The following is a 13,217-nucleotide window of genomic DNA, read 5'->3' as shown; positions in this document are numbered from 1 at the left end:
AAGATGCTAAATTGGAACTCTTTCAGTTTCAGTGTTAACTGAAGCCCCAAAACAATAGATAAAACATTCCAAAGTGAGCTGCAAGATTTGCAAAAAGTGCTTATGAAAACTAGTTTTATACTCTCAGCCAACCACCCACCTCCAGGCTATAAAAGACGACAGAGAGGCCAAGAAAAGAACTGAAGTTTACAGTAGAGAATTTTTGAGAGAAAGCCAAGTTGGGCTCTCACCTGGAAGGATGGGGTGACTTTCCCTACCTCAAACAATGTATAGGGGCTTTGAGGAAGGATTGGAAGGATTAGCCTATGTCCCTTGAAGCTTGAGGACAGCATGGGCTGGGGTCTGGCTGAGGAGTGTAGAGGGGAGAGCCTGGCGGCCAGCAGCTCTGATGGCAACACCAGGAGAGGGAGCTGCTTCTGGATCAGCCTGCACTCCAAGTTGGGGGAAGAGGATTCGCAGCATTTCTGGAGGGTTCTGTGAGGGCCATTCAGCAGAAAGAAGGAGCAAAACAACCAAGTAGAGGAATAGAGAGTGATTTCAGATTTCCAGGAGCTGAGAAAAGAGTGGAAAACAAGCAGCCAGAGGAGATACAAGCAAAATATCAAGGGTCTGCAGTGGAGATATCCCCAGGATTGAGGCTGAGCTGGGAATGGGAGGTGGGGGTCTGGGAGAGCCTGTGAAAGCTCCATGCAAAAGAGAAGCTGCTGGAACACTGGTCAGGCCAAGAGAGTGCAAGCACACTGCTATGTGTGGTCCAGTAAGACCCTCATGGCTCCCTGACTTTCCTTCTCCTCCTGCCCCCAACTGATGCAGGAGGAGTCAGAACCACAGCTGGGATGGGGTGGAGTTACCTTGCTCCTATTAGCCTGAGGGCAATGTGAGAGAGAGAGAGGGAGAGAGAGAGGAGAGAGAGAGAGAGAGAGAGAGAGAGAGAGAGAGAGAGAGAGAGAGAGAGAGGGAGGGAGGGAAGACGGGGAGAAGGGGATGGGGAGGGAGGGAGGTGAAGTTTTACTGTGAAATGAAGTGTGAAGTTTTTGATTATTACACTTGATTAGCCATATTAATTACTGACATGAGATGGTGCGTTGAGATTTAAATGACTGGGGCACATCTAAATGTGATTAGAAAAGTCATGGGCCCCTGCGTTGTCCCCCAGAACCGAGAAAGGACGGCCCCACGAGATGCACTAAAAAGAACCTGAAGATAAAAATAAACTTACCTTCTCATTACACCCTATGGGTCCTAGTTTGTCCATCCTGACCAGTGTGCTTCTGTTTTCATTCTTCGTGCCACACACCATCAGCACCACCATGCAGGCTTTTGGAGGGTCAGTGTAAGCAGGCTCTTATACCCATTGGTGTCCTCAGCTTTGGTGCTTGGAGCACAGGGGTGGCAAGATGGAGTTTTCTGGATTGATCCCAACGCCGTTGTGTCATGCTTCCCTTCTATTTCTTCTAGTTTTCTCAATTTGCGCTTCTCATCTCTGTGCCTTGAATGAGTTCTACGTGTGAGGAGGTGTGGGCCACCCTCAGCCCCCAACTTAGCGCTGGGGGCTTCCAGGTGAATCCTGCAGCAGCTGACACCCAACACCTCTTACTTTCAGCTGCACACACTCCTTTATCCCAGTACACCTTACACAAACCATCATTCTGACTTTCCTGCTCTAAATGCAATAGTTTTAAACATTTCTTTTCCTAAGTTCACCACACTATACAGCTATGAACTTCCTGTCACCACATGAAACAACAGTTCTTTTACCTACACGAGCTCAAATTGACATCCCTTCTTCTCCATCTTCACGTGTGGCCACTTAGTGTCGTGTATTTTGTGATACAGGCATCAGTCACTACAGTCAAAGGAGAAGGAGAATGCCATGGGCATCACCAAGGAAATGTTGTGCATTTAAAGCAAAGGGGAACGGCACAGCTCCCTTGGAAACACTGTCAGGCTTGCTGAGGCTGACTGCTCTCAGCTCCACACTGTGGGCACTGCAGTGCTCCAGGAAGGGCCCAGCCTCCAGGTTGGGATTTGATTTGGCCACAGAGGGAGGAGTGTGAGAGCAACAGGCTCTCACAGGGTCATACTCCCTTCACCCATGGGCACACCAGGCCTTTCCCAGCTTCTTTGCTTATTCCTGGCTCTGTGTCCTGTGTCATCCACTCAGCTGCATCCCTGCTCTCTGACTTCCTGGATTCTGGGTCTTACTTTCCCAGGTCTGCAGTACCTGCCTGCTGCCAAGGCAACTCTCTTGGGCTCTGTCTCTCTGGTGCCAGAGCCCTGGTTCCTCCTGCTCCCAACTCTGAGCTATAAGATCATCTAACCCTGTTTCTGGTCTTGGATCTTTCTGGCCATCCCTGTTCAGTCGTAACTCAACCCTGGTACGGTCTTATTGGCCATGGAATATTGAAGTCATTGAGTTTTTATTAGAAAGGGTGGGGACAAAATGAGGGCATGAGGAAAATCATCTGATACCAAATATCATCTGAGCTGAACTGGAAAGAAGGTGTTTCTGAGGAAGTTGGTCAGAAAACTGCAAACAGACTTTGGGGTGTGGTTGGCAGTCTCCAGCTACGTATCACACACTGGTGATGACTAGCTGCACCATTATTTGGGACTCTGTAAAGACTACAGATGAAAAAAAAAACAATTGTCTAATAAAGTATGATTCATCTTGATAAAACTCTGGCATAAAACAAGAATAGAATTTTGTTGTTTGGTCTGGCAAACAGTTTGCTTTGGAATTACTAAAATAACCGTAAATGAAAAGCCTGCTCCCAGAATCTCTGAAGTTCTGTACATGAAACACTCTTGATCAGGTCCATAGGTTGTTGGTGAGGGGGCCATTCCTTTCTACATGTGAATGAAATGACCTCCTCTTTGCCAGATGAGATGAGACCTTTGTGCTGTGAGACAAGACCACCTCCCTTAGATCATATTTGATGTGTTCTCTCTCTGTAGATGAGCCGCCAAGATTTCTTCACTTTCTCTTTGTCAAATACAACTAACTCTAATGCCATGCCTTGCCAAGTGCTTCTCCCTTGCAGCATAATTCCTCAGAAGCAGGCAAAGGGCAGCCCCAGGGGGAGGCCACTGCAGGACCACGGGAGAGCCATGTTCCCAGGGTCTGGATCCAGGTGAGGGAGGCAGCACAGGGCTTTGCCTGAGGCCCTCTGCCCTTGTGGAGAGGAGGACGGGAGCTCAGTTAAGAAGCTGTGGCCTCTGGGCACTTGCTTTCCTTCTCCACTTGCACAGGCACTTGGCGTGCCCTCTTCTTCTTGGGGCACTTGCTGTTATTTCCAACCCTCTGCAGGACTGCACGCTTTTTTTCTTTTTCTTCAGTCCTTGCAGCCTCTGCTTTCCCACAACAAGAAAATATGACAGCAGCCTACACAACATGACACAACCCATGACATCAGGGCCACTAAGAAGGGCCTCTGAATCCTTATTGGGGGACAAAAGCTTTCTTTCCTCAAATAGAGAAAGGGTTACGGTGTGCACCAAAAATTTTCAACTTCTGTGACAATTGGGTTAATAGGTGTATTGGCAAATTGATGCCCCTCCCCTCCCAGGACCTTGAGTTGCGGTTCTAGTGACCATACAAATATTATCATTTCCTGTGACAGACACATCGTGAAAATAATGCAAATGACAGCAGATCCTCCCAGTGAGTAGATTCTGATGAGGGAGCACCCAATTTCTGCTGGAGACATCCCCCACCCTGTCAGCATTTCATCCCAAGCACATCACATTGCAGGAGGGGTGACCGGGGAGTGCTCCACCACCAGCTCTGGGCAGGCCTGAGTCCTGAGGGCCCACCGAGCATCGCAAGTGGAAGATTTCCCCATAATTCTCACACTCTAATTCTTCCTGGCCGCTTCTTGTTTTCCCACTTTACCCAAGGGGAGGGTCTGCCCGAGCAAACATCATGCCCTTTCCCTATCTGGCCTTATGCTCAGAATTCTGAAGCAGGTGTGGGAGCACGTGGCTGTGCCCTCTAGCCCCTGGTGGCAGGGGAAATGGCCTCACATTGGCCCTCAGCAGGAAGACTCCAGAAATGACCACCACACTCCATTTTGGAAGGTTTTATAAAATGAGTTCTCCCTAAAAAAAAAAAAAAGAAAAGAAAAAAGAAAGAAAGAAAGAAAGAAAGAAAGAAAGAAAGAAAGAAAGAAAGAAAGAAAGAAAGAAAGAAAGAAAGAAAAAGAAATATTTAAAAATGAAAACGTGTTATATTTTCTAAGCAAGAGCTATGCTGCTTTCCCAATGACAGTTTTTGAACATTTCAAAAATTTTAGAAGGTGAGTCAAATTTTCTTTTATTCTTTCTGATTTCTCTCATTCTGAAAAAACACACACACACACACACTACATCTGGAGGGATAACTTTTAGGATGTAAATAACAAAGGAAAGAAAGTGTGTGGCACTGGAATCCTGGTGCTTAGAGGAGGGACATATGTGGCCCTCATTTCAGCACCCAGTTTCACATCTTGTTAACTACCTTACCCATGGAACATCTGTTCAGTTCCTCTCGGACCTCGGCCGCCCTCTTCACTTGCGTTTGCTCATCTGATCAACAAGGTGTTTGGCTAACTTCCCACTCTCGAACCAACGTGCTTGGAGAGTTCCCAAGGCCAGCAAGTCAAACTTGGGGGCACATCATTGCCTATTTCCAACAAAATATGTTCTACCTTTCTGGCCCATTTTACTGCTGTTTGCTAGTAGAGTGATTGTCAAGGAGAAATGACTAGGTTTGGGTACTACAAAAGCAAAAGCAGAATAATATTTGAAATTTTAATATATGCTTTTTTTAAAAATTGTGAGAACCCTATTATAATTTCAAGACTTTTGGGCTAGACTTCAGTTCTTCTCCCACAAAGTCCAAGAGGAAATCTTCCCTTTCCCTTGGTGCTCTGGACTTGGGCCTGGGATGCATTGTCTCACTCCCTTGCACACAGGCAGTGTCCTCTGCCTATGGCAGGGCTGTGCTGGAGACATAAAGCTAGTGGGGCATGGTAAATTCCACGGTGGAGTCTCTCCTAACAACATGGTGGCACCAACAAACCCAACAAACCTTTTGTCTTTAGCTCTATAAAGCAACGTGGCTAGTCTCACCAGAAAATTCAAAGGATATTTTGCAAGTGAAGAGTGATTTCGAGTTGAAATTTTGACATCGGTGCCCCTCAGTTGGTTTCCTCCAATCTGCTAATATCAAACTGGGCAGGCACAAGATTTTTACTTTAGGGGCAGGATGTACCCAAGGGGGGAAGCGAAGAGGGAAAACATGACGCTGGGACAGTTCCAGTCCTGGGACTGGTTAGTGACCCATGTACCACTGGCCAAGCCAACTCCTATGTCTTACTCTCCTCATCTTCCAAATGAGGAGCTACTTCTTAACAGTTCATAGTACTGGTTAACAGACCAGATTCTTGGGACTACACTCCTTCTGAAGAATCTGGATCTCTGGGACTGTGCTCCAGGGATGTGACTTTTAACCACAGGCAAATGGACGACATTGCTGAACAACTGGAAAAATGCTTATGTGATTTACTTTCCAAATTTGTTTGCTTGGCATTCGAGGATCAATGCACACTTTCGGATTGGTTTGTTTTGTGTATTGTGGGGAACATTTTTTTCTCTGACAGATTTTATAAAGGTCTAAGCCAACCCATTTTCTTTGCTGTTTCTGACTAGCTATCCTCTATACATGTGTACAAATCAGTAAAAAACTTTTGAGTATGTGCTTCCGATATGTACACTATAGTGTACATATGTGATATGTATACTATACATGTGTACAAATCAGTAAAAAACTTTTGAGTATGTGCTTCCGATATATGCAATAAATATCTGTATTTATTGATATACTCTATTGTGCTTTAGTATTAACATGTTAGGAATACTAAAACTACCAAAAATAAATGTGTTTAAAGGAAAAAATTGAAATAAGATTTTAAAAATTTGATTTGTGAGAATCTCGATTCAACACCGTGATATAGCAAGATCAGAAACATATTGTGATGTTGGTTCTGAGTTCACTATACTTCATTAGTTATAATAAATGAGAGTATGCTTCACAAAGATATGTAGATTCAAGTGGAAGAAGTGCCTTTATTCAACTATAGTTACTTAATTATGATACCGTTGTTTTAATTCCATCCACTAATGATCCCAAGCTTTCTTATGGGCTAGAAAATTTTCATTTTTCTGGATGTCAAGTGGTTGTTGTTGCAAATTAATTGGAAGGTGTGACATTTTTTATGTTTCTGACAAACATATTCAAAACATAATAAAATACTTCATTTGGAGAAATTTAAAGCAGGTTAGAAAATTCTGTTTCCAGGATTTTTATGTGTGCAGATATGAGTTTTTACATTTGTTTCTGGCAATAAAAACCACATAAATTAGAAACATTTCCAACCATCAATTTTCAAATTACTCTTTCTATTGCATGAATTTCATTCAAAAGTTATTACTTTCTTGCTCATTTTAATATCATTTCCTCCTCACTTTTATCTCAAATGGACAGATTAAGCATAGGCAATTTTAGAAAATATCTGCTGGATTGTATGTCAGCTCCCTGTTACCACAGAAAAAGCCAGCATATTTGGAGCATTTGTACTTATAAAAGAATAATGAATATTTCAAGTTTAATAATGCTTTTTAAAAGTACTTTGCCATGAAATAACTTATAACCCTCGAAGGGCACAAAAGATTTACATGGTCATTCCCCATCTCATTAAGATTCTACTTCTATTTTGCTTTCAAGTAATCTCATTAATGACGTCCTGTAACATTTGGTGGATTTCTGGTTCAGCTTTTTTGCTGCAGTGGCATTCCTGTGACTGATGCACTCGATGAAAGTCATGGGAAGGACACAGGTCTGTGAATTTTCCTGTGGATTTGTAATCCTATCAAAGCCACCACTCCACGAGTGGTTATGTTTACAGTTGACCCTTGAACAACATGGGTTTGAACTGTGAGGGTCCACTTATGTGTGGAATTTTTAAAATAAATAAATACAGTCCTCTAAATGTATTTTCTCTTCCTTATGATTTCTTAGGTGACGCTTTATTTTCTCTAACTTTATGGTTAGAATATAGTATATAATACATATAACACAAAAAATACGTGTGAATCAACTGCTTATGTTATTGGTAAGCCTTCCGGTCAACAGCAGACTATTGGGAGTTAAGTTTTTGGGGAGTTGAAAGTTATAAGTGGATTTTTTTTTTAGAAAGTGAAACTGCAGATAAGGGAGGGGGGCGTGACTGTATTTGAACCAAGTCTTTTTAGCTGCAGTTGCTTCCTTTCTTTCTTTTTTTTCACTTTTTGTTTTTCAATTACAATTGACATACAATATTATGTTAATTTCAGGTGTACAACATAGTGATTTGACATATAACTTACGAAGTGATAACCCTGCTAAATCTAGTACCCATCTGACACCATAGATAGTTATTACAATATTATTGGCTATATACAAATTGGTAGTTACAAAATAGTCATGGGGATAAGTGGGTTTTTGATTGTATGGATGGTCATTGTCCCTAACCCCCACATTGTTCAAGGGTCAACTGCATGTGGATATCCCCCTGGTCCCCATTTCTTCTTCATTAAAGAAGCCATTTACTGTTGAGAATGTATCTTTTTCTGGTACATCTTTTCTTTGGCGGGCCATATGAAACCATTTCTGCACATATTTCATTACTAAAACAGAATCAAGCAGCTCAGTTATGGCGTCATGTAAGAAGTGTCTCAACTTGAATTCATTCAACAACAATTGATTCAATAATCATCTCATGGTTTGTAACTTTTACAAACACTTTGTGCTTGGCATCTTCCAAATGATTTTATAACTAAAGAGAGCATTTTAATTTTTTATCATTGCTATATGTAAATTATTTCTCTGCTGCAGTTTCTCCAATAATATATCTGTTATTAGATAAGAAATATCCAAAGTGGCTTCTAACTGTGTATAAAATTTTGTAAACTGTTTTAAAAACCTAGATTGAAAAAATCATACAACATTACACTTCAGATATATATAAATATATATATATATATATATATATATATATATATATATATATATTCTGAATTTTACATTTCAAATAGCTTGCTAATCATGAGAATTTTGTTCTATTATCTTCTAATATTGCAAAGGAACACGATATACTTAAGTCAATGTTTATGGTTAACAATAATGAATGTAGAAAGCTGTATTTCAAATATATTTTTAGGAGAAGTTTTTAGTTTGAGAGAATTTTAGATTTACAGAAGAATTGCTAATATAGAATAAAGAATTCCCATATACCTTTCACCCGGCTTCCCCTAATATTACCATCTTAATAACTATAGTATAGTTATCAAAACTAAGACATTAATGTTAGTAAAATATTATTAAGTACAGACTTTATTTGAATTTCTCCAGTTCTTCCATTATTGTCCTTTTTCTGTTCCAGGATCTAATCCAAGATATTATGTTACCAAAATAGTCGTCAATGCCACATAATAATTTTGTGAAGATTTGTTTAGTTACAACTAAATAGTATTATTTGGCATTCCAGCTCATCAACAATGAGTTAACTGCAAATGTCATATGAAGCTAAAAGCAGGGGTGTCTCTGTCACTCTCTTTTGTGTTGTCCTAGAATTAGGGCTTTCTCTTCTTCTGTACTTTAAATGATGTGGTCTTGCGTGTGGACTAAGGAATCAAACTTTATGTGTTCATTAAATGTTAGGGAGTATTTATGCTTCCTTTTTTAAAGACAAAAATATGTATACATAGAAGTCCTCACATTTCCTTTGCATAAGAAATGTCTTTGCTATAAAGAAAGGGCCAGTGGATGTCTTTTGTGCCCCCGGTGTGCATGCACCCCACTCTGTAGAACACTGCTCTGTTATGCTCATGCTCTTTGGTCGTACAGAGACTCTACCCTAAACTCTTCCCAATATTAATAAGGTCTAACCTAGGAAAAATGGGATAATTTCAATGTCTTTTTCTCTACTGGCCAATTCATGTACTCCTGAATTATTGATAGGTTACAATTATTGAGTAACCCATTAAGACAGTGAGTATACACCAATAAATTTCTCCAGGGAGCACTTCTTAAACCATCCCTCAACAATCTGCTAAAACTTAATGTACTTTTGGAAGGGTGGTGTAGGAAAAACTTGGAGGCCAGGTGGCGGGTAGCTACAAAGGCTGTCTACCCACCATGATTGGGCTAGCCCCATGTTTTAACTCTTGCGAGTGCACACTAAATACTTGATAGCTGTGTCATTCATTTATTGGAAGAACAAAGAATGTCATGAATACAGTCATATGGCACCCAGTGCCCTTTAAGGAAGTGGGGACTTATGCCCCAGCTGCTGGGAATGTGGTGAAAAAGGTCCTTAACCTCCACCCTCTTTGGGGATTTCCTCAGCTAAAGAAAATGACCTCACCCAAGGTCCACTTCCTTCAGGGCCAGCCAGCATCCAGTGCCTGATCAATTGGGGGTATGAAGGTCTGTGCCCTCTTCCCATCTTGGGACAACTCTGAGGGGCCATCCCAGCTTCAGAGCTTTCGGGGGGATTAATTGAGGCCTTTGCTGGGAATATATCACAGATCAACTTCTCCCTCTGTCCAGTCCTGCTTCCTTCCCCTTTCCTCTACCAGAGCCCTCCCTAATAAATCTCCTTCACACTAGTCTCAGCTCAAAATCTGCTTCCCAGGAAAACACCTGCCATCTATGCAAGTGGCTAAAAGTCAAACAGTAAAAAGCAGTGTGCAAAGGAAAATAAGCATATCAGTACCTGTGGATGCTTCTAGAGATACCCTCGTGTATATATAAAATGTGCATATATAAAAATAGGCATGTACATATCTGTACATTTTGGCCATTTTCTTATAAAAGTTGTAGCACCTTATATTTTGAAATTTATATCATAATAAAGATTTATTTTTAGATATCGATATATAAGGTTTTTAAATTACTGCCTAATATTATGTTGTATGGGCATACCATAATAACAGCTACCTTTTGGATGCTACCTCTTCCTTGGGCACTCTTGCAAACCTCTTTATATTTCTTCAACACATTTATTGAGCACTTGTTATGTCCCAGACACTGTTCTAGGTGCTGGGGATACTAGCAACTATTATTTCATGCTTCACTTCATCTTTAAGAATTAGCTACTATTTTTATCCCTATTTTACAAATGAGAAAACTAAGGTTTAAGTAACTTGGGCAAGATCACATGACTAGTAACTGGTAGCTGGTCTCTAAGTGCTTTTGCTCTAACCCCTCCACTAGCATGCCTCCCATACTTCAACTTCGTTTTCAGTCCTCTCTTGTTGGGCAGTCAGGCTGTGTGCCGTTGGTGGGTGTTATGAAGGATACTGCAGTGAACAGCCTTTCTCATGTATTTTGGGGTGCTGACTCCTCACTTTTAAAAAGGACTGAGAAGCAGAGAGGTGAGCTCCTTATTCCCCAGCTCATTACCCAGATCACTTAAAATGGTGCGCTTTTTTTTCAAAATTAGGGTTTTAAGAAATCAAAAGATACTACATTCCATTCTTAATATGAAAATCTTAGGTTGAGCTTTTAAAATACTTCCATGCAGGCCCTGCGTGGTGGACACATATTTGCAGATAGAGTAATACCTGGATTACCATCACCAGCGTCTCTGGTGGGAAGTGGAATGTTTTTACTGAAACTTCTCTTGTTTGTGTTTCAGAAAAAAATGAAAGCAGATCTACAATCTGGGTCTGGTTTTAATCAGAGCATAAACTTTATGAGACAATGTAAGGCTGAGAATTTTTTAATCTGATATTTTAAAAGAAAAATACATGTTCAAAAATGATGCAAACCAATCACCCTTAGAAGAATAATGGAAAAAATAAATCTCTTGCATAAAAGAGAATCAGGAAATTCCAGAGAAGTTTAAAAGGAAGGAGGGGAAAGCTAAAGTCTATATTGCTATTTATTAGGTTATTTCTTAGTATAGTGTAATATCTGGTTTTGTTGCACAACCAAAATTCGCTTTAGAGGAAATTACAGAGTTCGGCGTCCCTAAGGTGAGAACATAGTGATTTACTGAACACATTACAAACGCACTAAGTATCCCATGACCCATTCATTGTCCATTTAAATAAATATTTTGTCCTTTTCAGAGAATCTTCCCGTTCTGGTCATCAATCAATCTTATATGAGATGATTTAATACTTAATTTGTAATGTCTTCTTGGATATTCTTGAAAATTTCATATGTTCATTTAATAGCACATTCACTGATTGGGGGTAAAAAGCAATTTGGCATGACTTCAGGGTTAGTTGTTGAGATTTAAAGGCATTTTTGTATAATGCTCTGCTATAGTGGGAATAATAAAATCTCAATCTTCCAATAAAGCTACAAACCTATTAATGGATTTCTAGGTAATGTTGTTTCGTGTTCATACTCAGTGGAATATATTTTTCATTAAATATGAAAGTGGTCCAAGTCTGTTTTATACTACGTGTGTTAACTTTACTGTTTCCTGGAGTGTCTGTAATTTCAAAATTAATCTAGTCTTCTTTTTCATGTGTTGTTTTTTTTTTCATGAAATTTGGCTTTCTTTTTAACAGACATAATGACTCAACTATGGAGACTAGAAACTGGCAAGAAAAAGCCAATAAAAGCATCGAGAAAGTCAAAAGTTTCAGAGAAATGAGATTTACCAAGTGATATACAGTATAGTTCCCTCTCTACCAAAGATTTCCATCTGAAATTTATTCTAAAATGGCTCATTCAGTGTTTATTTGTGCCAGTTTCATAGCATAAATCAAATCACGAAGGTTAAATGAGTAAATACAGCACCATTTAAAAATTCTTCTTGGGTTATAAGAGTGTCTCTTTTCTTTTCCCATTGTCTTATCTCTTTCCAAAGCAAGAAATTTAAATTTTTACGTGACTAAAATAGTCACATGTCAGAATCCCCTCGGATTTAAAACTCCAACTGCTTTGGCTTACACATTTCCATTTCCTAAATCCACTGCGAAAAGAACACTGGATAAATTAAATATCTAATATTTTCCTATCATTATTCTCCATTTATTTCCCAATGCTATAAATTATACATGTTTACTAGAATGAATACATTGCCTTTTCTCCTATTGCTTAAATCCCTTTGTCTAGAGAAAGTGGTAAGTGTTCATCCATTATTTAAGTGACTATTTCTATAAGCGAATTAATACATACATCTATTTTAGCAAATGCATTGATAGGATGAAGGTCCACACAAATTTTCTGCTTGAAGTCCCACTTCATAATCTCTGTATAGATGCTTAATAGTGAAAACACACTGCCAGAAATATTAGGTTTTAATATATTATGGTAGTAGTATAAATAACACTGTAAAAAGAAAAGCCTAAATATTTTTTAACAAAAAAATTTCTAGTTTCAAAGATTTTTGCCTTACTCTCTTAATTCTCTAGGGCCCAGAGTAGAAGTCAGAGCTATTACACCTTGCTTGGTGGAGTGTTAATTCAGGTTGATGTACAAGGATCGCCCTGGATTGCGCAGTATAAAAACTCGGGGCTTCATTATCAGTCCAATCTCACTCTGCCACTGCTCTCGGTTCCCCACCTTCAGTTTCCTGGCTCTGATCCGCAAGTTTTTCACTAGTCCCAGTGACTGCTTCTGTGAAGGGAGGAGGTAGAGACAAAGGGAATTTCAGGGCAGCCCTACACAGAAAGTAAGTTTAGAAACGTGAAGTTTGTGGGAAAACACTACCTGTCACTTGCTCCATAGGCCTCCACTGCTGAACCTACACACACGCATTTGCTTAATACATAAATTGACATACATTAAGAGAAGACTTACTTCACTTTAAAGATTGTCTTGTACTTTGCAGTTTATGGAAGATAACCTTCTTCAAATGATACAATACAATCACACACACTTAAGTTGTTTGCAACATTTATCTTATTTGTTTTTATTTAACATTTATTTATTTTAACATTTCAAATACATGGTAGGGGAAGTATGGGAAAGAGACTGAGAGAGAACAAAAGAAATGGTCATAACAATTGTCCTGCTTAGAGAAATTTATTTAAGAAATTGGCTCATATGATTGTGGAAACTGGCAAGCCCAAAATTTATAGGTCAAGCTGTAAATTCAAGAAAGAGTTGAAGTTGCAGTCTTGAGTCCAAAATCCATAAGGCAGGCTGGCTGGATAGAAACTATGTTAGAGTC

This window comes from Rhinolophus hipposideros (assembly GCF_964194185.1).
Source record: "Rhinolophus hipposideros genome assembly, chromosome: 1".
Classification (NCBI taxonomy): Eukaryota; Metazoa; Chordata; class Mammalia; order Chiroptera; family Rhinolophidae; genus Rhinolophus; species Rhinolophus hipposideros.
The sequence above is the reverse complement of the archived record's forward strand: the minus strand, read 5'-3'. Positions refer to the sequence as shown.